Genomic DNA, 27,916 nt, shown 5'->3' with positions numbered 1-27,916 from the left:
GCCACGCGCGGTAATTCGTACTTCCTGTAAGTTCCCCGGCTCCATCCCGAATCCCTGGAGCGTCGCTCCAGAAGGAGAAATGACACACCACTCACAGCCCCACACCCCGGCGTCGACAGGCGTCGCTGCGAGCGGCCTCACCAAACCTAGGACGGCAGAACCCGTGCGAGAAACTGCCCGTTTAATCAACCCTCCGCTGCCCGGCGAGGGCCCTGGTGCCTCCCGCTCCGCGCACGTATTTGTCCAAATGAATATTAACATTGTAATTTAGTACCCAATTACGCTCCTCTAGTCATAACCGGGAAGGCGGTATGAAAGCCCTGACATGCTCCCTGGCCATCAGCATGTACCTTGGTCAATACCCTGGGATCGCTGGAGATTTCTTTAATGTCCCGTCGCCCTGCTCGTATCTCTGCCTGTCGCCCGGCCTCCCTCGTCACTCACCGATTCACCCTCTGCCGACGACGCACGTTCTCTTGGGCCTTGCTTGAATAAAACAGGGCGTCTGGAGTTCAGCTCTTTCCGAGGGAGGTGTGTGCTTAGATCAGCCGTGGGCAAACTACGGCCCCCCGGGCCGGATCCGGCTGTTCTATCCGGTTCTCTTGCTCTCCCCTCTGCTCCTTTCCTTTGAATTTATATTAGTTCACACAAACACTCCATCCATGCTTTTGTTCCGGCCCTCCGGTCCAGTTTAAGAACCCATTGTGGCCCTCGAGTGAAAAAGTTTGCCCACCCCTGGCTTGGATGGTTTTCAGATACCAGCCACAGACGTCAGGTTTTAGGATTTGACCACTTGGAGACCGGCCAGCCGGACACGGGGTGCTCAAGGTAGTTTTGTTTAGCGACTACTCCTCGCCTTGTCATAGCTCTTGGCCAGTGGTCCTCCGTCCTGGGTGCACATAGAAAACATGTATGTTTTACGCAGCCCACATGGCTCAGTGGTTGAGCATCAACCCATGAATCAGGAGGTCACGGTTCAATCCCCGGTCAGGGCACCTGCCCAGGTTGTGGGCTTGATCCCCAGTGTGGGGCGTGCAGGAGGCAACCGATCCATAATTCTCTCTCATCATGGATGTTTCTATCTCTCTTTCCCTCCCTCTTCCTATCTGAAATAAATAAAAATATATTTAAAAATAAAGAAAACAGCCGAAACCGGTTTGGCTCAGTGGATAAAGCGTCAGCCTGCGGACTGAAAGGTCCCAGGTTCGATTCTGGTCAAGGGCATGTACCTTGGTTGCGGGCACATCCCCAGTAGGAGGTGTGCAGGAGGCAGCTGATCGATGTTTCTCTCTCATCGATGTTTCTAACTCTCTATCCCTCTCCCTTCCTCTCTGTAAATTATCAATAAAATATATTTAAAAAAAAATAAAGAAAACATGTATGTTTTGTAAAAACCTTTATTCTCGTCTCAGGTCAGAACAACGACATCCATGCCTCTACGGATGGGGCTCCCAGATGGTTCCCACAGGCAAGAGGCGTTGAGAGCAGTGTTCCAGGGACAGCCGACATGCCTGTGTCTGAGGGAGCCACCGCGCCCTGCACCCCAGCTCCAGCGTGCAGCGGCCTTGGCAAACGGTCAACCACTTCATCTCCGCTTCGCACCCTCCACGAACGGACTTGCCCTCCTGACAGCGTGGTGGAGGAGGGAGGGAGGGAGGTTTTACATGGCTAACGACACGTCCAAAGAGGCCGATCTCTTAAAAAAAAAAACGGAGACTGTCCTGATAGGAATTGTGTCTGAGTGGTATTTGCTGCCCCGACTTCCGGCCGTTGTAGGCACGTTTCTGCGTGCGGCGAGTCCCCCGTGGGGCGGGCTGGGCGGACGTCTGCGTGGGACGCAGATGGCTCATTAGCAACAACCCTGCTAAGGGGAGTCAGGAGCACTGTCCGGGCATCTGCTCTGGAAACATCTCTTTGCAACTGGGGGGAAGATGAGAAAACAGAACAAATGGCACGCCAGCCAGTCACCCTCCAGGAAAACATGTGTTTTCTGACAACGCTGTTGTGTTGGGGGGGAGGCTTGCCCAGCAGAGAGACCCGCAGGGGGCGGCAGCTCTGTCACTGAAGAGTGACCGTGCCACGTCGCTCCTGCTCAGCCTCGACGCCCTTGAGCTCCCAGGCTTCCGTGCGTTCGGGGTAGTGTTGCTTGGTTCAGGGGACAGAGGGTCAGACACGTGGTAGAATGGCATCCTGTCTTCTTAGGAAGGTCTTCTCCAGCTCTCTGCCCAGTGGGCGGGTACAGAGGGCCCTGTCGGCACCCGGGCCCTCGTTTTATCGCCAATCTGCCTGGTGAGACTATACGTCCCAGGAGGGCAGAGATCTCTGTCGTCCCGACACCGGGACCGGCATCTACGCGCACAAGTGTTTGTGAATTAAATTCGTAAATGTGACTCTTCTGACAAGGCAGGGTAGTGATGAAGGGTGTGGACTCTGTCGCTGGACTGCCTGCACATCATGCTGTGTTTGCCAACTTGGAAATAACACGCAGTGACCTTGGGCAAGCGACCTTGGGCACGTTATCCGTCGTTTCAGTGCCTCCGTTCCTTCCTGAAAGGACAATGGCATGAACAGTGTGAGGTGAGCATAGCAGAATGGTCGTTGCCAGGAGGATTAATGACAAATTTTTAAAAAGTTCATGTGCCTAAAATAGCATCTGGCTACTATTAAATAATACCCAAGGGCCATTTGTAGACAATGAAATTTAAAAAAAATAAACACACAACACACACAAAAGAAAACAGTACTGAATCCTCGGAGGGACGTTCAAGACTTTGTTAAGCGCTCATGATGAAAGGAAGCCGTTCTGATCTCCCCACATCACTAATGGGCTTGTTGAACTTTTTTTTTTTTTCCTAAAAATATTTTTATTGAGTTCAGAGAGGAAGGGAGAGAGAGAGAGAGACATAGAAACATCAATGATGAGAGAGAATCATGGATCGGCTGCCTCTTGCACCCCCCCCCCCCCCCCCACTGGGGATCCAGGCTACATTCCAGGCAGGTGCCCTGCTGCAAATCGAACCATGACCTCCTGGATCATAGGTGGACACTCAGCCACTGAGTCACTCTAGCTGGGCAGCTGGGTGATCTCGAACAGGTTCAGAAACTTCTCTGAGTCTTCATCTCCCACCTAGAAAAGCAAAGGTTTGGACTAAAGCAGTGATCGGCAAACTGCGGCTCTGTTGACGAATGAGTTTGCCGACCACTGGACTAGGGCATTCCTCGGGAGCTCGAAGCTTTAATTTTCAAACTCTCTGCATTGAAGTGGCCTGGCCCTGTGTCTGGCTCCGGGCTGGTCCTGTGGAGGGAGGAGCGTCGGCTGCCCTGGAGGCCCGCAGGAGCAGTCCTTCTGCCTCTGGATGGAAACTCTCACCGGAAAAGAGAGTTGGTGGCCTCAGTGCCAGCCACCATCATTGCAGACAGCCACAGCACGGAAAGTGGCCTGCCCTTTGACAGTGCTACCCCCAAAGCCACAGCCAAGTCCCAGTGCATTGCACAAGGCAATAATGATGATCATTAATAAGGCCCTGGCAGTTATACCCAATGATGTGTAAGGTCAGGACACCGTGCGCTGTCAGTCAACGGTGGTGCTTGGAGAGCGGGTGAGTGGCAGAGCCAGGAGTGAGTGCCACCCACTGCAGAATTAATCTGAGCAGGGCTGTCACTCACTCTCGCCCGCCCTCGTGCGCCGTCTCTGAGACCTGTCAGTCTCCGTGGAGGGGAAGGGGGGAGCTGGCTGGGCCCCCACACCAGGCTGCTGGCCCCCACAGGTGCTTGAGCTCACGGGGAGCGTGGTGCCCTTTGCTGGATGGAGCCTTCCTTTCTCTGGACTCACCCAGGGAAGGAGAAGCCTCCTTGCTGTCGTGGTGCTTTGACAACTTGGAGGGAGTCTGCCACGTCTTACCCTGGAGGCTCCCCTCCAGGGGGAAGACGAGGACAGGGCTAAGCGACTGAGGACGTGACCCAGCCCGCAGACTCCTCACTCCTTGTCAGGAGACCTAAGTTCTGGTCCAAATTCTGCATTTGCTCACCCTGAGACGTTAGAAACTCATATAGTTTCACTGGTGGGATGGTATCTGCAAGCATTCGCTAATTATTACTTTTACAAATTAACAGTTGGTCCCTGCAATCTCTTCCACTCCCCACCCTCCACGTACATACCCAGAACAGGAATTCAAAAGCAAACACAGGCAGTTTTTATCATTATTATTTTTAGTTTTTGAGCCTCCCAGGTCCAGTGTTTTGGCCTAAAAATAAATGTAGAAGAGTACTTGCTGGGCCAATTCCCAGTTCTCCCAGGTGGAGGAAGCGAGATATCTGGAAGGGATAGGGTGTCCATCCCTTTCTCCTGGGCTGAGCGGGTGACAAAACCTCAGGGAGATCTGGGGATCTGAGGGCAGAGGATCCCTGGGCCTTGCTTCCCAGGCAGAATCCACAGACTGGAAGGCCCAGAGGGCCCATTCCCTGGCACGGGTTGACTGCATTGGCGAGGAAGGTGATTTCAGCAGAGGGCAGATTCCTTTGGGGTGTGGGGAGTAGCCACCTTTCTGGAGCCCTAAGAAGGTCTCAGATGATAGACAGAGATGAGCTGTGCGGGTCTCATGATCCTGGTGAGTGAGCGGGAGTTACAAAGTTCTGTGGCATCACAGACATGGTATCGGGAACTGGATGGGGAATACAGACATCTCCACTGATATCAGCAAAGAACAGAAAAACCCCCACATACAACTGAACAAAGGTGCATGGACAGAGGCTGGACAGAGTCCAGGAACTGCTGTCTCCTCCCACCCTGATGCTAGGAGAAAGAGAGAGGAGAAATCCCCAGGGCGTTGACCTTAAATCTGAGTTGACTGTTGATTCAGAGGGTAGGTTCAGTGTTCAGTGAAGTCCTGGGCAAATGAAGAAAGCTGCTTTCCTGCACACGTGTCCCGGGACCGTCACGCCCGTCACACCTCAGTGTTCCCCGTGTCGTCTCCATAGTAAACACAGCGCTGGGCGAGCTGTGGTGAGGCTCCAAGTCGCTGACGGAGAACTTACTTCACCCACGGGGAAGGGCCGTGCTCCATGCCGCCGGAGGAGGACAGGCTTCCGTGTCCAGACGAGCTGCTCTGGCCAGGTGAGGGTCAGATCGCCGGCCGCACTTTGAACTACGGATGCCTGGCCAGCGTTCGGGGATTCGGACGAAGCGTGTTGACTTCAAGGAAGAAAATACCTACCCAGGCAGGCTCCTGGTGGCTACCTGGGCTCAGATGTAAAAGCCGAGCCCAGCAGCTGTTGCTGAACGGGGGGCCTCTGGGGCACACTGTGCTTCAGGAAGAAGCCTGCACGGAACCCCCTGCCCGCACAGAACCCCCTGCCCGCACGGAACCCCCTCCCTGCACGGAACCGCCTGCCCGCACGGAACCCCCTCCCTGCACGGAACCCCCTGCCCGCACAGAACCCCCTGCCTGCACGGAACCCCCTCCCTGCATGGAACCGCCTGCCTGCATGGAACCCCCTCCCTGCACGGAACCCCCTCCCTGCACGGAACCCCCTGCCCGCACGGAACCCCCTCCCTGCATGGAACCACCTGCCTGCATGGAACCCCCTCCCTGCACGGAACCCCCTCCCTGCACGGAACCCCCTGCCCGCACGGAACCCCCTGCCCGCACGGAACCCCCTCCCTGCACGGAACCCCCTGCCCGCACGGAACCCCCTGCCCGCACCGTGTCCCTGGCATCTGAGCCAGCCCTCAGACAGGAGTTCCTGGAATCCCACTTCCACGAACAGGGCTGTAGAGGTAAGCAATGTCCAAGCCCTTAGAAAACAATCTATCAGATATTTACTTGAGCCCTAAGGAGGCTGTACCTCCATCTCAACAGGTGGAAATAAATACTGCAGGAGAAGGACAGTTGGAAGAACATTTGTGCGTTAGAAAGTGAGGAGGGCGTGGAAGGAAGCGACCTGGGGTGGAGTCACAGGACAGCGAAACCTGGGTGCTCTCCGGGGGGCCATCCCCCGGCTCCCCAAGGTGGGGGGGGTATTCCTCCTTGCATGCCAAGGTGCATATTAACCAATCGCCAAGGTGCATATTAACCGATCGCCCAGATGTGTATTAGCCGATCGCCAAGGTGCATATTAACCGATCGCCCAGGTGCGTATTAACCGATCGCCAAGGTGCGTATTAACCGATCGCCAAGGTGCGTATTAACCGATCGCCAAGGTGTGTATTAACCGATCGCCAAGGTGCGTATTAACCGATCGCCCAGGTGCGTATTAACCGATCGCCAAGGTGCGTATTAACCGATCGCCAAGGTGCATATTAACCGATCGCCCAGGTGTGTATTAACCGATCGCCCAGGTGCCTATTAACCGATCGCCCAGGTGCGTATTAACCGATCGCCCAGGTGTGTATTAACCGATCGCCAAGGTGCGTATTAACCGATCGCCAAGGTGCCTATTAACCGAGGTGCACAGGAAGCACGGGCAGGGCGGGCTTAACCCCTGTCACTGAGTAAGTGACATGCCAGGCCCCCGGCCGGTTGGCTCAGTGCATAGAGCAGCGGCCTGCGGACTGAAGGGTCCCGGGTTCGATTCCCGATCAGGGCACGTGCCCGGGTTGCCGGCTCCATCCCCAGTAGGGGGCGTGCCCGAGGCAGCCGATCCATGATTCCCTCTCATCGTGGACGGTTCTCTCTCTCCCGCTCCCTTCCTCTCTGAAATCAATTAAAAAATATTAAAAAAAAAAAGAATTACATGCCTGGGCCGTGGCTGCACACCATGCCCTGCCCAGTTAGGGGTTTATGCTCCGACCACCCCGCTTTCCACGGCCCCCATTTTTCCCCCCAGTCCCGAGGACGGAGCCTTTCCCCGCCCAGCGGAGCTGCCCAGCGGTATCCTCATTGGTGCTTCATGCACCAATTGGAGCAGCTCCTTGTCCATCTATCAGGGACTGAGCTACTTGGGCCTATCACACTGAGCCTGCATTTGCATAAGAACCGACCAATCAGGGACCAGGGTGGGGACTATATAAGTCAGCTCTGCGGCCTGGGAGAGCGCCTTTTCCTTTCCCGCCACGGCTGCGTCTTCCCGCCTGGTGCTGACTGGGAGGGTCCGGTGGAGAGCGCCTTCTAGCCGACGTCTCCTCACATCCGGGGTCTCCTCAAGGCCGAGGTCTCCTCACAGGCGAGGTGTCCTCACATCCGGGGTCTCCTCACGGCCGAGGTCTCCTCACAGGCACGATGTCCCCTCAAGGCCGAGGTCTCCTCACAGGCGAGGTCTCCTCACATCCGGGGTCTCCTCAAGGCCGAGGTCCCTCACAGGCGAGGTCTCCTCACAGGCGAGGCCCCTCACGGCCGAGGTCTCCTCACATCCGGGGTCTCCTCAAGGCCGAGGTCCCTCACAGGCGAGGTCTCCTCACAGGCGAGGCCCCTCACGGCCGAGGTCTCCTCACATCCGGGGTCTCTTAACGGCCGAGGTCTCCTCACAGGCGAAGTCTCCTCACATCCGGCGTCTCCTCACGGCTGATGTCTCCTCACAGGCGAGATCTCCTCAGAGGTGAGGCCCCTCACGGCCAAGGTCTCCTCACATCCGGGGTCTCCTCAAGGCCGAGGTCTCCTCACATCCGTGTTCTCCTCAAGGCCGAGGTCTCCTCACATCCGGGGTCTCCTCACAGCCGAGGTCTCCTCACATCCGGGGTCTCCTCACCCCTGAGGCCCCTCACAGCTAAGAGCATCCTCCTGTTCGGGGTCCCCTGACATGAGCCTGGCCTGCGCCCCTCCGCCGCGCTCCCCACGGGCTTCCTGAGCGCGGCCGTGCTGCGGACACTTCCCCGGACGGACGAGCGGACCTGGGCTGGAGCGGAGTGGACCGTCCACCGGCTCAGGTAGGAGACGCGGCCCGGCCTGTCAGCAGCCGCCGCCAGCGGAGCGCCTGACCGGGGCCTGGGGCCGAGGACGGGGCCTCAGTCAGCGGCGGGAGGGCGGGCTGGGCTCAGGCCCATCGCCATCGCCATCGCCATCGCCATTGCCATCGCCGGGTCTGCTTCGGGCCTGGTCCGCGTGGGGGGGCGGGAGGCGCCATTAGCAGCCTCGGGGCTCGGGGCTCGGGGCTCGGGGCTCGGGGCTCGGGGCTCGGGGCTCGGGACAGGGCCTGGCCCTGCGGCGCTCTTGGTTTCCATCCCCGGTTTTTCCCTGGGCGGAGTGAGTCTGGTCAGCGTTCCCCGGGCCTGTGGTTGTGGTTGTGGTTGTGGTTGTGGTTGTGGTTGTGGTTGTGGCGGCGGCGGCCGCAGGTGGACGGGACCCAGGGACGCCGACCTCCGCGATGCGCTTCCCCCACGCCCAGTGTGTGGCGTCCGGACTCGGCCCGCGGGGACCTTTCTCTCGATGACTTTTCGTGTTTTTTTTTGTTGTTTTTGTTTTTGTTTTTGTTTTTTTCCCCCCAAAGTGTCTTGTCGGTGTGCAGGAAGTGTTTACGCGGAAACGAGCCTTGTTAGAAACAGGACCGTGGAGCGATGGCATCTCTCTGTGTTCTGTTTGCGTTCGCTGGGGGTCCCCTGGGTTCGGGCCCGGCCCGCCCTGGTCGGGAAGGCCCCGGGTCGAACAGCTTGGTTCCCTTCACTCGAGCCTTTTCTCCAGTTGGAATTCATGTCTTGTTGCCTCTGGTTGTGGGATAAAAATGGGCTTAACGGTTGCATTTCGCGCGGAGAGCCGGTTTGGCCAGCATCCTTCCGTCGGGGGTCCCTCTGCTCAGAGCCGCATCCTGGTCTTGTATAGACTTCATAGGCGGGGTCACATGTTGGGTTGTTCAGGTAATTTCCATGCATGTGTGTCGGTGCGGAGGCCGGCGCTATGGTGGTTTTTATGATTACTATGGCTATTGAGAAGATGATGCCAAGGTTGAAGGTAAGTCCCCACTAGCTTTAAAAAAAAAAAAAAAACTTTTGGAGCAAGTTTTAGGCGTATTCTTATGAATTCAAGGGACGTTTTAACCCTTTCGAGTGCAGACGGGGATTGCATTAAATGTCTGGATTAAATTGAGAAGAGTTGGACTATATTGTGATACATCTTTTCATCCAAGAGCACAGCACACTTTTTCTAAATATTTGGTTTTGTTTCACTCCTTTTATGACAGTTTTAGAGTTGTGTCATATGTGTCCTGTGGCTTTCCTGTTAAATTTATTCTCTAGTGTTTCGTCACTTTTGTTGTATCGTGAATGGAATGATTATTACCCAATTGTATTTCAAGTGCTTAGTACCAAGTAAAGTAGCTATTGATTTTTGCATATTTAGCTTATATATAGTTATCTTACAGTAATCTCATTACTTCTAGTAATCGTTTTTTTTCCCTTACAGAAATATTGTGAGTTTCCTAGGTACATAATCAGCAAAATCAGAGATTTGTGTGTATTTTTCAATTATTTTAACTTATTGATTTGCATTTTCTAGAACTTCCCTATTCAGTATGGTAGCCACTGGACACACCTATTTTAATTTAAATTAAATTAAGAATTCAGTCCTTTATTCACACTAGCCACATTTCATTTGTTCAATAAGAACATGTGACTAGTGGCTACCACGTTGGATAGCTCAGAATATCGAATATTTCTATCTTTGCAGAAATTCCTATTGGACAGCAGTATGCTAAAGCATTCAAGAGATATATAATCATATAGTTAATAGTGGTGACTTCTGTATAACTTTTTCTTTTAATTGAAATATTTCATCTTAAAATAATTCAACAGTTGTCAAGGATATGCAACTTAGATTAATGATGAGATTTTATATTAAAAATAAAAAGATGTATTGTCAACTAGTATTGGGAGGCATGAGGAGAATGGATACTCTCATATGTTGCTGGTGAAAATATGAAAGGTTAGTCAATGAAAAATGCTTCAAAGAACACATATATATGAATAGACATAAATATATAAATAGAATTATAGGGAATTTCTTGTAAAGGTGTGCATAAAATTATGTGAGGATGGAGAAACTGTCTTTTTAATTTTGGCCATTCTAATGTATGTGAGGTGATATGTCATTGTGCTTTCAATTTTAATTTCTGTTGATTAATGATGTTGAGCTTTTGTCCCTGCTTATTGGCTATTCATATATCTTCTTTGGGAACTATCTGTGCACATCTTTTTCCTGTTGGATTGTTTTTCTTTTTATTATTGAGCTATGTGAGCACTCTGAATATAGTCCTGTATTGTGTTATTAGGAATATTATGAGTAGCTTTTTTGTGGGTTCCTTGAAGAGCAGAAATTTAAATTTTGATGAAGCCCATTTAACAATTTTTTAAATTTGTACTTTTTGTATCCAGTAACTCTTTGCCTAATCCACGGTCACAATGTCTGTTGCCTATATTTCTTTTTCTAGAAATGTTTTAGTTTCAGCTCTTACATTCAGGTATACAATCCATTTTAAGTGAATTTAAGAGTTGTGGTTCTCTCCACTCCCTCCCTCATGTGGATATACAGTTGTTTCATCACCATTTGTTGAGAGATTATCCTTTTTTCATAAATCACCTTGGTCCCTTTGTTGAGAATCAATCAACCATATATGCTCGGGTCTGTATTTGTACATTTTATTCTGTCTTATTGATCACTTTGTCTATTCCTACGCCAATCTATACTGTTATAATTACTGTTGCTTTATAATAAGCCTTGCAATCAGATATTGTGAGACTTTCATACTTGTTCTTTATAAAATTGTTTTGACTAGCTATACTTTACAAGTAAAATTTAGAATCACCTTACCTATTTCTGGTAATTAGAAAAACATGCTAGGAGTTTAGTTGGGATTGTATTAAATCTATATCTCAATTAGGGGAGAATTAACATCTTAACAATAATGAATTCATGAAGATGGTATATCCTGCTTTTTTGGTTAGGTTTTTAATTTTAAAATTTAAATTATTTGTTGTTAATACAGAAATACAATTGATACTTTGTGTATTCTTATTGCATCCGGTGACCTTGTCAAACTCAGTTATTAGTTCTAGTAGCTTTTTTGTGGGTTCCTTAGACTTTTTTATCTAGGGAAATTATGTCATCTGCAAACAAAGACAGTTTTATTTCTTTCCTATCATAGAGAGTGAGCCATCTGAATGTCCAACAATATATAATAAATGGTTAATCAATACCTTCACATTCTGGGATATTATGTGGGCATTATAAATGTTTACAAAGAGGGTTGAAAGAAATGGAAAGTTGTGTGTGACATCATGGTAAACATACTAAGAAAAAAGATTTACAACACCTGGCATTGTTAATCATAATATGCAAAAGAATCTACAAATTAAAAAACAAAACTAAACTAAAAGACAAGTGACCTAGGTTAAAACATGGCAAAGCTATCATTTAGCAATTCACAGATAAGGAAATCCAAATGGTTAATAAACTTAAGAGAACATAGTCAACCTCTGGGGAAGTAAAAATAAAAGTGAAATGCCATGTTTTACCCATCAAGGTAACACAAATGTACAAGTGATAACATTAAGTACTGGCAGGGGTGCCAGGATCTAGGCACTTCATATGTTGCAAGGGAGAATGTGACTTGGTTCAGCCTTTTGGTAAAGCAGTCTTAGAGTATCTATTAAAATTAAAACATGCATATCCTTTGACTGAGCAATTCCATTTTATGGCTTTGTCTTACAGAAATATAAGTATTATTTTTATTTTTATTTTTTTATTATTTTTTTGGGGTTCCTTTTTTTTTCAAATTTTTATTAAGGTATTATATGTGTACATATCTTACCATTGCCCCCCCCACCCCACTCCCATACATGCCCTCACCCCCTAATGTTTTGCATCCCTTGGTTACTCTTATATGCATGCATACAAGTCCTTCAGTTGATCTCTTATTTCCCCCACCTCTCCCTAACCTTACCGCTGTAATTAGAAAAGTATTATTTTTAAAGGAAGGGGAGAGGAAATCTTTTGACTGTCCATTAATAGAGGAACAATGAAATCCATTGTGTGTGTCAGAGCTATAGAAACTATGCAGTTATGAGAGAAAGATGGGTCTGTTTTCCCAAAGGGATGACCATGGTAATTTACTAAGAGAGAAGAACCAGTTACCGAAAAATGAAAGTATGTGATATATGTATGTGAGTAAAAACCGATTTTTATTAAAGCTTTCTTTTGTTTTCTTTTTAACTTTCATTAGATCAATCTTTTTCTTCTTTCCCTTTCTCTCTTCTTCTCTCCCTTCCTCTCTTTATCCCCCTCTCTTTCATACTTACTTTTCTCTCTCTACAATATCCACTCTGTCTTATGGACAAGAATGAGGTAATGGAAGAGATAGTACATATAGGCTGGTAATATTGCTGATTTTCTAAGGGTGAAGTGAAGGGAATGAGGTAGATTATTATGTTTTTGTGTGTCTGTTTCCCATCACTGGTTATAGAGGACAAAGGGTGATGATATAATTTTGGAAAAGGCATTTAATAAAAGAAATTCTAGGACATGATTATGTTCTGAACTCTGTTTGTTTACTTTTTAGGTATAGGTAAAAAAGATAAAAGCCCCCAAAGGTTAGGAGTTTGCCTTTGATGAGCAGAGGTATGTTGATGAGTTTTGCTCCTTTATACTATTCTATGCTTTCCAGATTTAAATGAAAAAAGCATTAATTCCAACTTTCAAAAAAGTGTATTAGTGAAGTTATTTTGCCTATCTTCTTTCATTCAAGGGAGATGTGGATTTCGCTGTTTTGGAAGTGTCTCTAGGGGTGAAATGTCACACCCAGTTTCCCATGTGGTTTGGAGAGGGCAGGGCTGTCTCTGTTTTCTAGGACCCAGGGCTGCCCACAGGGAAGCAGGGCTGGCCTGTGATGACAGCAGAGCTTTGGCAGTGGCTTGTCTTTGTGAAGGGGCCATGTGGGTGTCAGTGTCCTCATCCTGCATTGGTGGTCACTGTACACCATCATGGGTCCACCCAGGAGATGGCTCTGAAGGTTTTGGTCATGGAAAAAAGTAGACACCCATTGCAGAGGCAGAAAAGCAGTTACATGGCAGGAGGTTGGAGGAAGAGCTGTGTGGAGGAACCTTAGGTGTGGGTTTGGGCCAGAGCCTGTCCTGTGGGGCCAGCAACTTCTGGAGAGATTCCACTTTGGGGACCTCCCATTCTGGGCACAGATGAATAACTCTTCCATCCTGGCAATAAAATGGGGAAGGAGATAGTAAATAAGCAATGGGCAAAATTAAAACCAGTAATGAGTCCTATGAATATTGTGGTGAGATGATGTTGGAGACACATTTATTTGGGAGCACGGCATGTTCTGGGAAAACATAATGGCACTGTGGCGGCTCGGCCAGTTTCCTCTGCTGCATTTCTGCTCATTAGCCCTGGAAGCTGGCAGCAGCCGCACCTGTGCCCGGATGCTTTTATAACCTTGGCATGGAGAGGCAGGCACATCACAGAGGGAGGCTGAGCTCCAAGTGCCCCTTGGAGCAGAGGGCAGGGTAGGAAGGCTGGGAAGGCCCCATGTACCCACCCTGGCCCACCAAAGCAAGGAGAGAGAGGCCACGTTGACCAGATGGCTGCTCATCATAAGGATCCCTCTCATCATGTAGGGGACACTTGTGCGGAAACTTCATCCCTGAAGATGGGGTGAAGTTTTTGGCATGTGCTGCACCCCGCTAGTGAGATTCTCCAAACCTGAGTTAGGGCTTTGACCTAGATTTCTTATCCAGGACTCTAGGTCCTACTGGCCTGAGGCAGAGAGGGGACAAGAGAACAAAGCTGTAATGGGGTTTGGACAACAGAGCCACAGAGGTCTGGGAGGGAACCTGGTCAGGATGTAACCTGCCTTGAAGCTCTTGACCAGCAGGAGCTATTTTAAGGGAAAGAGCTCTCAGAGCCCACCTGCCCTATAGGAGAGGTGTATGGAGGTCAGGGAGCAGAGAAATGTGTGTACCTCAGATGGGTTCCAAACCTCCAACATGATATTGTGAAAGAGGAGGTGTGGCCACGCCAGGACTCTGCAGAGCACTTGGCAACTGGCACAGTGGTTTGTTAGAGCGAAGAGGATTGCAGCCTCAGATTGGTTTCCTCCTTCCACCAGGTGGGCCCAGAGGCTGAATAGGGGGTTCTGGGGCTTTCTGTGTAGCATTTTGTGGCTATCCTACTGTTGGCAAGGACACTTCCATGCCTGTTCATTGTTTCTGAACTTACTACAAGACAATATTTTTCCGATGGAAATTTTCAGCGAGATCTCTCTAATGTAGTTTTAATCTGTCCTCTCCACACACACATATGAAGATACACTGTACTATAAGTGGTTTTCAGGGGCAGTTCTGACTCAGCATGATTTTGACCATGTGCTGGATCTGGACCCTCCCTTTATACGTGATGGAATTTCACTGTAGCCAGGAAGCATTAGAACTCCCGTGAGCCATTGTTTCCAAAGTAAGAATGGGAAAAGCAAAGCCAGAGTGGGGAAGGTGATTATGCACGGCCAGGGATCAGAGCCCAAGCTGAATTCTATGGGGTGAACCCTCTGTCCCCTCTGTCTCCATTGCCTGTCTGTGCCTCCTCAACTCTACATGGAACTTTTTTCCAGCCGAGGACCATTCTACTGCCTTCTCTTGTAGCCCCCGTTCATACAGCCCAGAGCTAAGCGGGGCACATAGCAACTTCTCAGTAAACACGTGGTTGCTGTGCTCAAGCCATGTTGCCTAGGCCTTTTAGAGGCCACATTCCTGAAGCTAACTTCTGCCAGAGCACTGTGTGTGTGTGTGTGTGTGTGCGCGCGCACACGCACATGCATGCACATGAGCTCATGCACTTGATTGAACTGTGTTGGCGTGGGCTCATTTTCCCCACATGGCTAGTGGCATGACAGGTCTGTGGATGCCCCCAGGATAGTGGCCCACAGAGGGACACTTTCTACACTCTGCAGGCAACATCCTGTGGTTCTGGGCCATGGGAGAGAGTATCTGGCCTGTTGGCTGGAAGCTGAACTGATAATTGACATCAAGAGGGAATTGGCTCTTTTAAGACAAATGCTTCCAGATGCCAGGATCACTGAGTCCATGTTACTACCCAGATGGGTCTGGGTGGGAGCCAGAAAAGTAACAGCAGTTGATAAAATCAGAAGCGTAGTCAATCATAAAGCAGTTAGTGTGAGCAGGTTGCTGGAAGGCGAGGCTTACTTGGGGATGGCCTAAGAGTGCCAGGGGTGTGACTCAGAGGAGTGGGCAACTTTATCATCTCTCCAGTGGCAGGCAGTCCGAGCTCAGGGCACTGGTATTTTTTACTACAGCAAGAACCTGCTCCCAGATATGGCCCAGCCATGTGGGTTTTGGAAAGCTTCTGACAGAATCAGGTTTTCTATGGAGATTACAATTGACGACCTATTTCCTGGTCGCTGGGAAGCCTTCATGGGCAGGGACTGTGTTGACATGTCTGTTTCCAGATCCAGCTGGAACCAGTCAAGGTAAATGAAAAGCAGGGAAACTAAGTGGAATTGAACCTCTGGGAACCTCAAAGGAGCCTTTCGTTTAAAGTGTGATTTGGGGTATTTAAATATTTTAAGGATGGAGGCACATGATCTCACATTCCAGGGTGCTGGTCCCACACCATCACATTAGAAAGGTTGGGGCAATAAACAAACACAGTTGCTTTTAGGCTTGTTACAGTTGATATTGTGTTTTCCAAGTAGAACCCAGAAAAATGTTCTGGAGTGATTACTATTGTCTTTGCCTGGATGACTGCAGGAGCTTCTCAAAAGGTTTACCTGCTTCATTCCTGCCCCATCTAGAGTTCCTTGTCCACCAGAGTGATGTTTAAATATGGAAATCAGATCCTATCAATACCACTGCTTAAACCTCTCCAATACCTTTCCATTGAAATTATAATTAAAATCCAAATTCCTTATTGCCTACAAGGCCCATGTGAAATGGACCTGCCTACTTCTCTGGTCTCATCTATTGGCCACTGCAGCCACCCTGGACTCCTTCCTGTTCCTCACAATATCTTGCCCCAGGATATTTGCACTTACCCCTCTCTGTGCCTGGAATGTTCTTCCCAGGTTTAACTATGGCTGTCACCTTCTTGAAGTCAGCTGTCAGCTCAAATCTCACCTGATCGAAAAGATTATTTGAAGTTGCCCTATCCTAGTTGTTTTCTTTCTCATTTCCTATTTTATTTTCTTCAAAGCATTGGCCACTTTCTGAAATGATCATGATGGCACTTTAACTTCTTTTCTGTGTGACTTCTCCCATTAGAACACAGGCTCCCTGAGAACAAGGTCTGTTTTGTTTACTGCCATATCTTCAGCACCAAAATGCTTTTCAGCCAGTCACCTCTCCATAAAAATATGATAGGCAGATGGATGAGTGAACAGATGGATGGGTGAATAGGTGGATGGATAGGTGGATGGGCTGTTATAACTCAGGAGGAGTTCTAGATGGATGTCATTGCAACAGGACTCATTGAGGGGGTTAAATAAATTGGCAAAAGGTCAAGCTAGAGCTATTCTGTCATTGATTTTTTTCTAGGTTAGAGAATCCTGTTTCTTCAACTGTAGCCCACACAAAGGACTAGCTGCTGGGAACTGATGAGTTATTTTAACGGGGGTCTTTTTCCCCCTCACCTTTTATTCAGGCAACAAGCAACTAGAAATGAAGTCTGGATGAGCAAACTTTGATAACGAACTTTCTCTTCATTGCAATAATGACTGCCAAATTTTTTACTAGACTTATCTTCTGTTTCTGAGAAGAACACTAATTTGAAGAAAATATTTTTATACACCTAAAAAATGGACTTTAATGAGAATGAGTTTTTCATTGGCAATGGTGTATTTCATGATGAGATGCCACAGAGGGCTAAATAAGGACTAAATGTGTTTGTAAATTACTTACTGTAGCAAGCGTCAGGCAAGATGCATAGCTGCATATAACAATGCTAATTATTATAGGGAATTATTTCCTTTTTAGTAACATTTATTATTCTCTGATAATAAACATAATAAAAAGCTCTTTGAGGAACATTTACAAATGTATAAAGAGACTACTATACTCACACTCTAATCCCACCACCCTGTTCTAGCTGACTTTTTGTCAATATTCTGTCTGCATACATGTAAACATATATGTATATTTTACATGGTTTTATTCATCTTCTATAGACACTTTTAAATTGTTTTTTTCCCCCACTTAAAATGACATCCCGTATATTCCCCTAGGTCATTAAAAAACTCTTGGCAAACATTATTCAATTGCGCCATAGTATTTAATTGTACAGACCAGCATTGTTGAACAGAAATGCAATGTGAGCTACATATGTAATTATAAATTTTCTAGGAGCTATAATAAACAACTAAAAAACCCAGTGAAATTAATTTTAATAATGCTTTTTGTTCTCATATGCAAAATTTTATCATTTTAATATATAGTCAATATAAAAATTACTGAGATGTTTTAGATCTTTTGAACTAGTTTGAATTCCATGTACACTTTACATCTCAGTGCAGATCAGCTACATTCCTAGAGTGCAGTAGCCACGAGTGTTGAGTGGCTGCCATGTTTACCAGTCCAGGTCTGGTTCACTGACAATTAGTAGTATGATCCTTTATGCATAGTGGGAAGGATTTTACACTAATTTCTGTAGTCCAACTTAAAAGGCCATCTTCCAAGAACAAAAGCAGCCTAAAATTTGAGTTCCAGTTATTTTCTGTCAGGTCTCAAGGTGATAAATTCAGTTTGATAGCTACAAGATATAGCCTCAATTTCTCAAAATGCTAAATGAAGTGGGAAGATGTTGAAAAGAATGTTTTTCAAATTATGCATTTGATACCATTTTGCCTCTTTCAAAGATGATTTCTGAGACTCTAATAGAAGCTGATGTCTTCTAGTATATTAAGCTCATATTCAATACAAGGCAAATGAATTAGGTTGGATGGTATTGATTATGATCAGCGTGGCCTCAGCTCTGGGTCTGTTTGCTATCTTCAGCGCAGTCCTGGGTCCTCCAGGGAAGCTCACTGACAATCGTGGGCCTCTCCTACCTCACCTTTTCTTCGTATTCAAACAAAATGCGTAGTATTTGGTACAACAGTTAAACCTGTGAGCCCGACTGGGGCTAGTCCTTTGAAGACTCAATTTTAAAATGTACTTCTGAATCAAAGGAATTTGAGGGGAACCCAATGGGTGCAACTGGTCCCCAAATGAAGTATCACAGAAGCATCCTGACTGCATGTGAACGAGACCTCATGAAGGAGGGAGGTGGGGGAAGAGGGACAATTATCCTCATCCCCAGAGACCCTCCTGCCTGACTGGGGTCCAGCCTAGCAGCTCCCAGGGCCAGGAGAGACATCCCAGAATCCATTTGAGCTAATGGAGACCTGGTGGGTGGATTAGTACATCCAATATGGGATCATCCAAAGCTGTCACGAGGTGCCTCCCACATGTCATATTTGAGTCTTGGGGGCACAACAGTGAATCAGATGGGTGTGTCTGTCTTCATGATGCTTCACTGAGGGAGATGGACAAGAAAACCTTAACTTACAACTCATCTCCTGTGATGAGAGATGTGCCTGGAATGATGTCTGTGGTATATCCAATCTGTCTCTGAGCCCAGTTACTAGGACAGTCCTGCGGGATGGCTTCCTGGAGGACAGGACTGACCAGCAGTGTGACCTTAGACAGGTTCCTCCTCTCTGTGCCTCTGTGGAATGAAATGTGATAAAAGCACTTGCCGTATTGGGCTGATGGGGGAGAAAATGGGATAATACCTGATAAATCCCTAATGTGGTTTACAACACAAAGCAATTGGTCACTGAGCAGGGCTGCCATGACTGTTCCTGATGTTGTTTTATTAGAAGGTGACCCACATGACAGAGCATAGACTGGGGCGGATGTTTGACACAGGGAGAGACGAGACGTGTGCAGATTGGCAGTTTAGACTATTGCTCTGGTGTAGGGCCGCTAAATTGCCTTACAGGGAGGCTTTGGGCTGCTATTCAGGTGGAAGTGGCAGTGGCATCTAGGGGACTGGTTTAGAGCTGTATTTGCCTATCAGGGGAATTGCTTTTATTAGATTGTGAATTATGATCAATAATGTCATCATCATTGTCATCATAAGGTGTGTCTTAGAAAGATAAGGGCATGGGACAGTTGAGTGCACCCACTATTCTACCCCCCATCCCAGTGGGAGATGGAGGAGTGTGGGGTATGGGAAGTAAGGGGAAAGAGAGCTGGGAAGAACACTCAAGTGACATAAAGTAGCCTTGACTCCCACCTCTTGGAGTCCCAGCAGCTCTGCCCAAATAGTGGCTCCATATTTACACAGCCTCCTCCTTCTCCTTTATCTCAGTCATCAAAAGTTTAAGGAAATTTGAAAACCACTGGGGTGCTATACATAAAATACAGCCTCAGGTCACTGATGGAATTCATGCCCAGGTTCTGCCGAGGCAGGGCCAGAGCCCACCCCTCCAGGGTGTCTGGGCTGTCACTCTCCCCATTCGTCTTCTTGATTGTAAAAATTAAACACATGCACAGGAGGGCTTGGGAGACAGAGTTATGGGGGATATAAAGTTCCTGACAGCATATAAACTTGGCCATCCTGCAGTGGAGCACCCAATCACAGTGGTGCTGAGGGGGCGAGAGGGGGTTCTGGAGACTAGGGAGCAACAGGCAAGTTATAAAGGGAAGGGGGAGCTGTGAGGGTCTGCTGGTTGGGGCAGGGGCTGCCTCTGGTCCAGAGTTTCCAGGAGTTTGGGCTGACCCCCTGCCTTCTTGGCCCTCTACCCATGGCTGAGTGTGCCTCTGGCAGGAGGTGGCAGAGGCAACTCCTGCTTTCTTCTCTTCATACTTCATATGGTGGTAGTGAAGATTAAATGTGTAGGGCTGGTGGTACCAGCTGCCAACACTTTTGACCACCCACTTGAGGATGTGGGTCAGGGGATTTTATTCTTTGCTTTGTGGATGAGGAAACAGAAACCTAGAGAGAAGTGATGTCACTTAAAAGATTCCCCTGTTGTTTCTTGTCCAAGCTGGACCTTTATATGTCATGGAGGGAGATGTGGAACGAGATCTTTATGATACTAAATGGAAGCTGAGAGCCTCATCGTGTCCAAAGGGTCCTTTACTTCCTATGGCCTATGTGGCAATCCTATAGCATCAGATACACAGGGAGAGTTGGCCTCATTCTTCCCATTAGATTTCCTTTCACAGATCAGATAACTGAGGTACTAGGAGATCATGCAGCTACTTGGGTGTTCTGACTCCTGACCCACCTGTCCCTGCTCCTCTATTCCCATTTTTCTCCAGCTTATAGTAGAGGGACTTATGAGTTCTTCACCAAAACATTAGTATCTTCAGCAAAAATTCCTAGGCTGAACCCTGCTGTATTTTGAGGCTTTTTATCCTGCGGCTCTGAAATTGTCTCACCCTTGCTGGGGAACTCTCTGCCAATTAGCTTTTGACAAATTCACATATGTAATAGATATTTCAATAATAGAAAAAAAGTAATACATGCAGAAAGAATAAGCAACAATAACATATGGGTTAATTAAGGTTCTCTAGTTGAAGGTTTTATTTTTCAAACTTCCTGGCAGCCAGAGCAAAAGAAGGCTTGCTGATAACAAGCAGCTTGACCATCTTCCAGGGTTCATCGAACACAGTGGTATTATCTTTGTGTGGTTGTTTTTGCCCTGGGTACTTGTAAAACTTAAGACTTGAGTTAACAAGTTGGTTCCCAGAAGGCTCTCTGTAGAGGGCTGGGAGTAGATGAGTAGCTGTGTGATGAACAGGCGAGACTGAGTAAGGGTAGAGATGACACAGGCACAAGAAGGTGCTAACATTGGTTGTCTTCAGGGCCACCATAGTTATAGGGTTATGGTGTCCTAACCAGGTGTCCAGAGCCAGGAAGATTATCAGAATCATCTTGGAAAATTTTATTTCTGAAACACCTCCAGGTGTCCTGATTGAGACCCTGGAGCCAGAAGGGTTAGAATGTCAGTTTTGAAGAACCACACATTTACATACACCTGTTACCTCCATACAGGCAGCAGGTAGAGCAGAGGAAGCAACTTGCCTGAGCTCTAAGGTGAGAAGGGAGGAAAAGCAGGAAGTCAGCCTCACCCTCTTGGTTCCCATTCATTCCTTCATCCACCTCCCAGAGAGGGAGGGGCTCTTGCAGGGGCTTCTCCAGGTGAGCAGGTGGAATAGGAGTGGGAAGCTGGGGAAGAAGGGGGTAGTTGAAAGGGGAGACTCCCCTTGTCCTGTGAAGGCAGATGTTTCTTTTGAAAGTTTTGGTTCTATAATGGAGAATCTGAGCTGTAACATCATGAGCAGCTAAAGGTTATTGAAGGCTTAACAGGAGCCAGGCTCAGCTCTAGGAATCCTCCCCACAGCCAATGATTTATGCTTTTATTATACCCACTTCACAGACCAAGCATCTGCAGGTGATTTAATCAGGATTTGAGCCTAGGCTCCAGCACCTGCACTTTGGCCACTGCCTTGTGCTGGCCAAGTTGGAGAGAGAGTTTTTCCACAAGATTATGCTCATATGTTTTTCTATTTTTATTTTCTGCCTTGACTACCAACAATTGCAATGTTTATTCTGCCCCAGGTCAAATATTTTCATGATGTATGTTTTTATAGTTTCTATGGCAGATTTCATGTACTCTCAAGTTTCATTTCCTATTATGTTCCTGAATGGTACAAATGATTATTTTTTTCCTTAGGTGGCCTTGGGCTGTGATACTGGAACATGGATGTGATCTAATATAATAAAGTGAGGTGCCTATTTCCATCCCTGTGCCTTTCCTGCTCTGCTCTGCATTATACTTGGGATGGCCATTCATACTTTAGTATGAATGAGGAGACAGCAGGTCTAGGCCTGCTGTTAGTAAAGGTTCAGTACATGTGGAAGTAGCTCTGGGGGTGGGGGTGGGAAGTAGGAACCAGAGATCCATGAGTTTCTATCTTCTAGTCTGATGATTCTCCTTGTTGCCCACTAATAGAGGCCTCTCCAAATGCCCCATCTGGAGGCACCACTTGCCCTGACATGTACACAAGAGGCATGGGCATGCTTACTCTCTAGCCAAGAGTCTGGCTTTAGGTGATGCTTTTCCCCAACTAAATAAGAGAAAAATGTCGTGACTGCTGTTTCCCTGGGCAGGGGTAGGGTAGGGGTTATTGCTTTAGAAAAATATTATAGCAAAAGACTGAAAGATTTCCTTGGTTGTTGGAACAAATCCCGACTTCCTTATTAGGGGTTTGGTTATGCAATGAGGGAGGTCAAAGAAGGGCAGCTATATTGTTATTTTTGTGTTCATTTTTTCTGGAATGGAAAGGGGTCCCGTCAGGGACTGGATCCTTATCCCACATCTCTTGCATGAGAAGGATACGCATACATCATGGAAGAAGGCCAGTGAGTGGGTCATCTGTCTTGGGGGGTACTGACTGTCCACGTGCCCAGGAAAAGGTCAGGAACCTGTGGGTATTAATTAATCTAGCCAGCTATACAGCCTTCCATGTTTATTAGGGAAGGCCATGGCATTTGGCCAGAATGATGGCTTTTAAAGATTGGTGTTTTATTAAGAGGACATCTGCTTACTGTTTTGTGAGAATGAAGTGTTTCTTTGTAAGGTTGTTGGGAGCAGGTGTGGTGGGTAACACAGGTTAATGCTCCTTTTGTCATTATTTTGTCTTATTCCTGCCAAAATCGGCCCTCCTGCCCCATTTACATTGACCTCCCTGAAGAGATGAGCCCCTGCTCCTTTCTTGCATGGCTGGGGGACCCGTGGTTGCTCGCCAGATTAAGGCAGCACAACCTTTAATGCGAAATTTAATTACTTTTAACTTATGTGAGAGAGATAGTGGAGGCCCATTCGGCCCTTAGGTACTCATGAAGGAAGTGTGTTTGCTGGACAGGGGGACAAGGGGTCCAGACACTCAGCTCTGGAGCCTAGCTAGTGAGGGAATTCCTCCCCGATGGGAGCTAGGGGAGATTGCTAGGACTTCCATCACACAGACTACCAAGAGGTCCTGGAACCAGTCCTCCATGGATACCAGCTTGCTTTGTGTATATCCTTCTCTTGGCTTCTGAGCTGCCCCCTCATCCTCAGCTCTGGGTTCTATGGAGTGAGCCCTACTTGGAGATCATCGCAGTTATCCCCAGTCAATGCCTGACCCACCCTGACACAGACCCCTCCTTTGGCCAGAATTGACACCTGTAAATATTTGTGCCTGTTTTGAAGGTTTGGATTGGGAAAGATTTAGATTGCAGGAACACAAATGATGTCACATCCCAAGTTACGTATCCGGTTTGTAAATGTCCTCAGCTGTTGCTGCAGCTGCAGATGGTCCCAGCATCCACTTCTAGCTCCTCAAAGCTTCAATGGTTCGACCAGGAGCCCCATGGAGCCTTAACGTGCTACTGGGCAGTCACAAGGGTGATTTTAAGTGATAATGAGAAGAACATCCTTTATTTAAATAGCTAAATATTTAATTTTGTTGCTACTCTCTCTCCATGGCAAGTAATGTTCATTTTACTTTTACAGTAGTTGTATAAATTTCCTTTTAAAAACTATTTTTTTTACAAGTGAGTCATTTTAAAGGAGAAATATTAAGTAGATGGTAGAACAAGTTATGGCAGAGATGTGACAACATTAGAGAAGATGATAGTGACCCATTTTGGGTGTCTTTTTTTTCTGGTGGAGCTGGTGCTGTATCCATCCTACAGCTTTGAGTTATCATTCAGGGTTTCCTCATCTGTTCACTAGGGATGGTTGAGCCAGCCTCTTACATCACCTTGAGATGGTGATAGATAGATGAGATAAAGTAGTAATAGTTATTATTGTTGTTTTTATTTACATCAGTACTTATTAAAAGATAGCTAACATGGTGAGCTCCCTCTCTGTGCCATCCCCTTGCTAAGGCTCCAAGTAGAGATTACCCATGTAATCCTCCCCCAGCCAGTGTGAGACCAGCATTACGCACATGTTCTAAACAAGGCTTTAAAGATAAGGACTCAGGGATTCTCACAGTCCCCAGGCCAAGAATACAGGGAGCAAACAACGAAAAGACAAATACTCTCTAAATATTTCTATGGAATTAGTTACATTCACATGACAAAATGCTGGTTTAGAGCTGAACTTAACTGTCTCCTTCCAGCCCATGGCCTGCTTTCCAGCATCCTAAAGACAGAGTAGCTCAGGAACGTGGCCTTTATAAGGAAACATTAGAAGAAAACACACCAGCATATGTGCTGATGGGTATTGTCTCTGGGTTTTAGGACCATAACTACATTTCCTCTGTTTTTCCTCCTTCCTGTTTTTGAAGACTTTTTACTTTATTGTATTCTCCCAAAGATGTACAACATTCACATTATAACCAGTAAACACACGAAATTCCAACACAGAGTGCAGTTCACAAATTAGCTGAGACTTTCTCAGGCATCCAAGAGGCCAACACTACCTTCATAATAATATGAAGGCATTATTTGCCTTTTTATTTTGTGCCAAGGACGGGTAACACTGCTGGTACCTTAGCATGAATGGAAGAGCAACACCAAGCTGCCCTAGCTATGGTCTTCTTGATGGCCGTGTGTGGCAAGAGAAAAGCCACTTTCACTTTAAAGCACACACCATGCGGTAGGTCCAAACAATGGAATATTACTTAGTTTCCACCGGAAGGAAATCCCGACATACTAGTACACTACAACATAGATGAGCCTTGAGGACAAGATGCTCAGTGTAACAAGCCAGTCACACAAAAGACAAATACTGTATGATTCTAATTATCTGAGGCACTCAGAATAGTCAAAGTCATAGAGACAAAAAATAGAATGGTGTTTGCAGGGTGTGAGGGTAGGGGGATTGGGAGATTAGTGTCTAATGGGGACAGAGCTTCAGTTTTGCAAGATGAAAAGAGTTCTGGAGATGGATGGTGGTAAAGGCTGCACAACAATGTGAATGTACTTAATGCCACTGAACTGTGCACAAACACATGATTAAGATGGTAAATGTTATGTTATATGTATTTTATCACATTAAAATAAATTCATACATGCATACATTTGTAGCAAAAAGATTCTGAATTTGAAATGTGTAGCTGCCCCTTGAATAACATTAGGGTTAGGGGTACTGACCCCGCTGCAGTGGAAAAGTCACATGTAACCTTGACTCTGTCAAAACTTAACTACAGTCTCCCTCAGTATCCATGGGGAATAGGTTACAGAACCCCCACGGATCCCTCAAGGAACTGTACCTGTGCAGTGTTGTGACCTGTGAGTTGAATGGAGCAACATTTGTACTTGAAATAATGACTGATACACAAACTGTGGTTCTTTAGACTGCACTCTTTGGCAGGCATTTTCAGGAAAATTAACAAATGAATTCTGTCACTTCCAGGAAAATAACTGACAGTATTTGTTGCCAATGATAAAATTCCAGCTTTCAAGAATTTTGAAAAACTTGTGCCAGCCATCGTGAACTTGACAGCTTTCCATTACTTAAGGAGATACTAATGAATCTGATATTTTTAATACTGTATGATGAATAGTGTCAACATTGGAAGAGCTGCATATCGCACGGAACTGATACTTCTCAAGTGACCAATGCTTATTGTGATAAAGTCATTTAAGGGTAAAAGATTCATCCAACTAACAAGATAACCTAGTGGAATTTAATGTTGGAGAATAAAAAATATATTTTCAGATTCCACATTACAACTAAACTTTAAGAAACTACCAGTGGCTGCATTTTGGTGTAGTATCAAAGAAGAATATCCACAATTATCTAAAAGGGCTATTGACACATACCTCCCTTTCCAACTACTTATCTGCTGAGGTCAGATTTTCTTCGTGGACTTGAACAAAAACATGTTGCAGCAGACTGAGAGTGGAAGCAGATATGGGAGTCCAGTTCTTTTATTAAGCCAATCACAAAAGAGGCTTGCAAAAATGTACAATGATACTAACTCTCTGAGCATATTATGTTTTCATGAAAACATTCTAGATATGCTAGTGCTGTGGTCGGCAAACTGCAGCTCGCAAGCCACATGCGGCTCTTTGGCCCATTGAGTGTGGCTCTTCCACAAAATACCACGGCCTGGGCGAGTCTATTTTGAAGAAGTGGCATTAGAAGAAGTTTAAGTTTAAAAAATTTGGCTCTCAAAAGAAATTTCAATCGTTGTACTGCTGATATTTGGCTCTGTTGACTAATGAGTTTGCCGACCACTATGCTAGTGTATAATGGGTTTACTGTGCTTTTTAAAATAGATTATTAAATGAATATGTTAAATTTTTCTTAGTTTTAATTTCTAATAACACATCTAAACAAAAGCGCTTAGCATCCTCAATAACTTTCAGAATGCTTACATTCTTCAGAGTTCTAATATTTGAGACTCACTGTCTAGGGCAGCCATTCTCAACCTTGTCTACACTAGAATCATATCAGCTTTATTAAAAGTCTCCATTCATTTCCACCCAAGCCGATTAAACCAGAATCTTTGGTGACTGAGCTCAGGCATGGGCACTTCACAAAGCTTTCCTGGGAATTGCTTTTTGCGGTTATGGATTAGACTTCGGTCTGGCCATCATGCCATGTGGCTGCCACCTGGCTTCAATGGAAGGGTGGAACATATTTGGATACGATCTGGTGCCCCTCTGGAGAGCTAACTCTTGTTTGGTGGATGTTCTGTATTGAGTGAATACCTGACTCTATGGAAGGCAGGTGCACTATCTAAACTTAAGTAGGAGAAGCTGTCTCATATGACACCTCTTTCTTTCACTTCAAATTAGCAGTCAAGATGCCTTGAAAGCATAGCATGTTGCTTGTCTTCTGAGGATCACTATTCCTGTACCAATTGTTTGTTTGAAAACTGACTCTAAGTCTTGGAATTCCCAATGCTGCAGGCACAGATAGAGACCAGACCTATTTGTGGGGACCAATAATCTAAATCCAGAGATTTTGAGTTCATTGAATTGGGGGAAATTCTTTGAATTCTCAGTACACCCATCTGGCAGCATGCTCTTGACCACAGTTATGGCTGCTTTTCCTCTGCTATTGGTTACCTTATTGCTGGGTGGTGTTCTGAGCCATCGGCCTAAAAGCCTCAGAAGCAACAGAATAAGAAAAAGGTTGGCCTGTTTTCTTTAGAATCATAACAGTAAAACCTTTTTACTCTGACTACCCACTGGCTTGGGTGGCATAATCTAGCAGGGGTCCTCAAACTTTTTAAACAGGGGGCCAGTTCACTGTCCCTCAGACTGTTGGAGGGCCGGACTATAGTTTAAAAAACAAACAAACTATGAACAAATTCCTATGCGCCCTGCGGGCCCGGGACGAGTCGGCTGCTAAGCAGGACAGGCAGCGGCACCCGGCGGGCCGGATAAATGTCCTCGGCGGGCCGCATGTGGCACGCGGGCCGGCCGTAGTTTGAGGACGCCTGATCTAGAGTGAGAGGCCACATCATTGTTTTCAGCAAAAGAAGCAGCCGCACTATGAGAAGTCACGTGTTTGTGTGAAGCTGGCTGGCAGTTTGTTGGTCCACAGGGCGTCCTTCCCCTAATGTAGGATTTTGGCAGATGTCTTTGTTTGCATCTCTTGTCTGGTCATCTTGGGCTTCTCTCCTCTTCAATTTGTTTACAAGTGCAAGGCATGCAGATACTCATTTGGTCTGTTCATTCAACACGAGCCCTGGATTTGGGGTAGGTAACTGCAATTCCGGCTTCCTCCGCCTGGGGATAGAATCCCTCTGACTACATCTCTTCTGTCACAGCCACCATCCCTCACATCCAAGTTGTCGCAATAGTGAGGAGCAGGATGGGTACACCTGCCTGGAGGCCCCTGTGTGCCAACTCCCTTCCCCAGACTGGGAAGACATGTGGGTAAGGCAGCTGACCAGGCAAAGGGGGCAGGGGACTAGACAGGGAGGGTCCCAGCTGGCCCAGCCCATTTATTTTATATTCAGACATATCAAGCATAC

The sequence above is a fragment of the Plecotus auritus genome (genome assembly GCF_963455305.1).
Source record: "Plecotus auritus genome assembly, chromosome: 10".
Classification (NCBI taxonomy): domain Eukaryota; kingdom Metazoa; phylum Chordata; class Mammalia; order Chiroptera; family Vespertilionidae; genus Plecotus; species Plecotus auritus.
The sequence above is the reverse complement of the archived record's forward strand: the minus strand, read 5'-3'. Positions refer to the sequence as shown.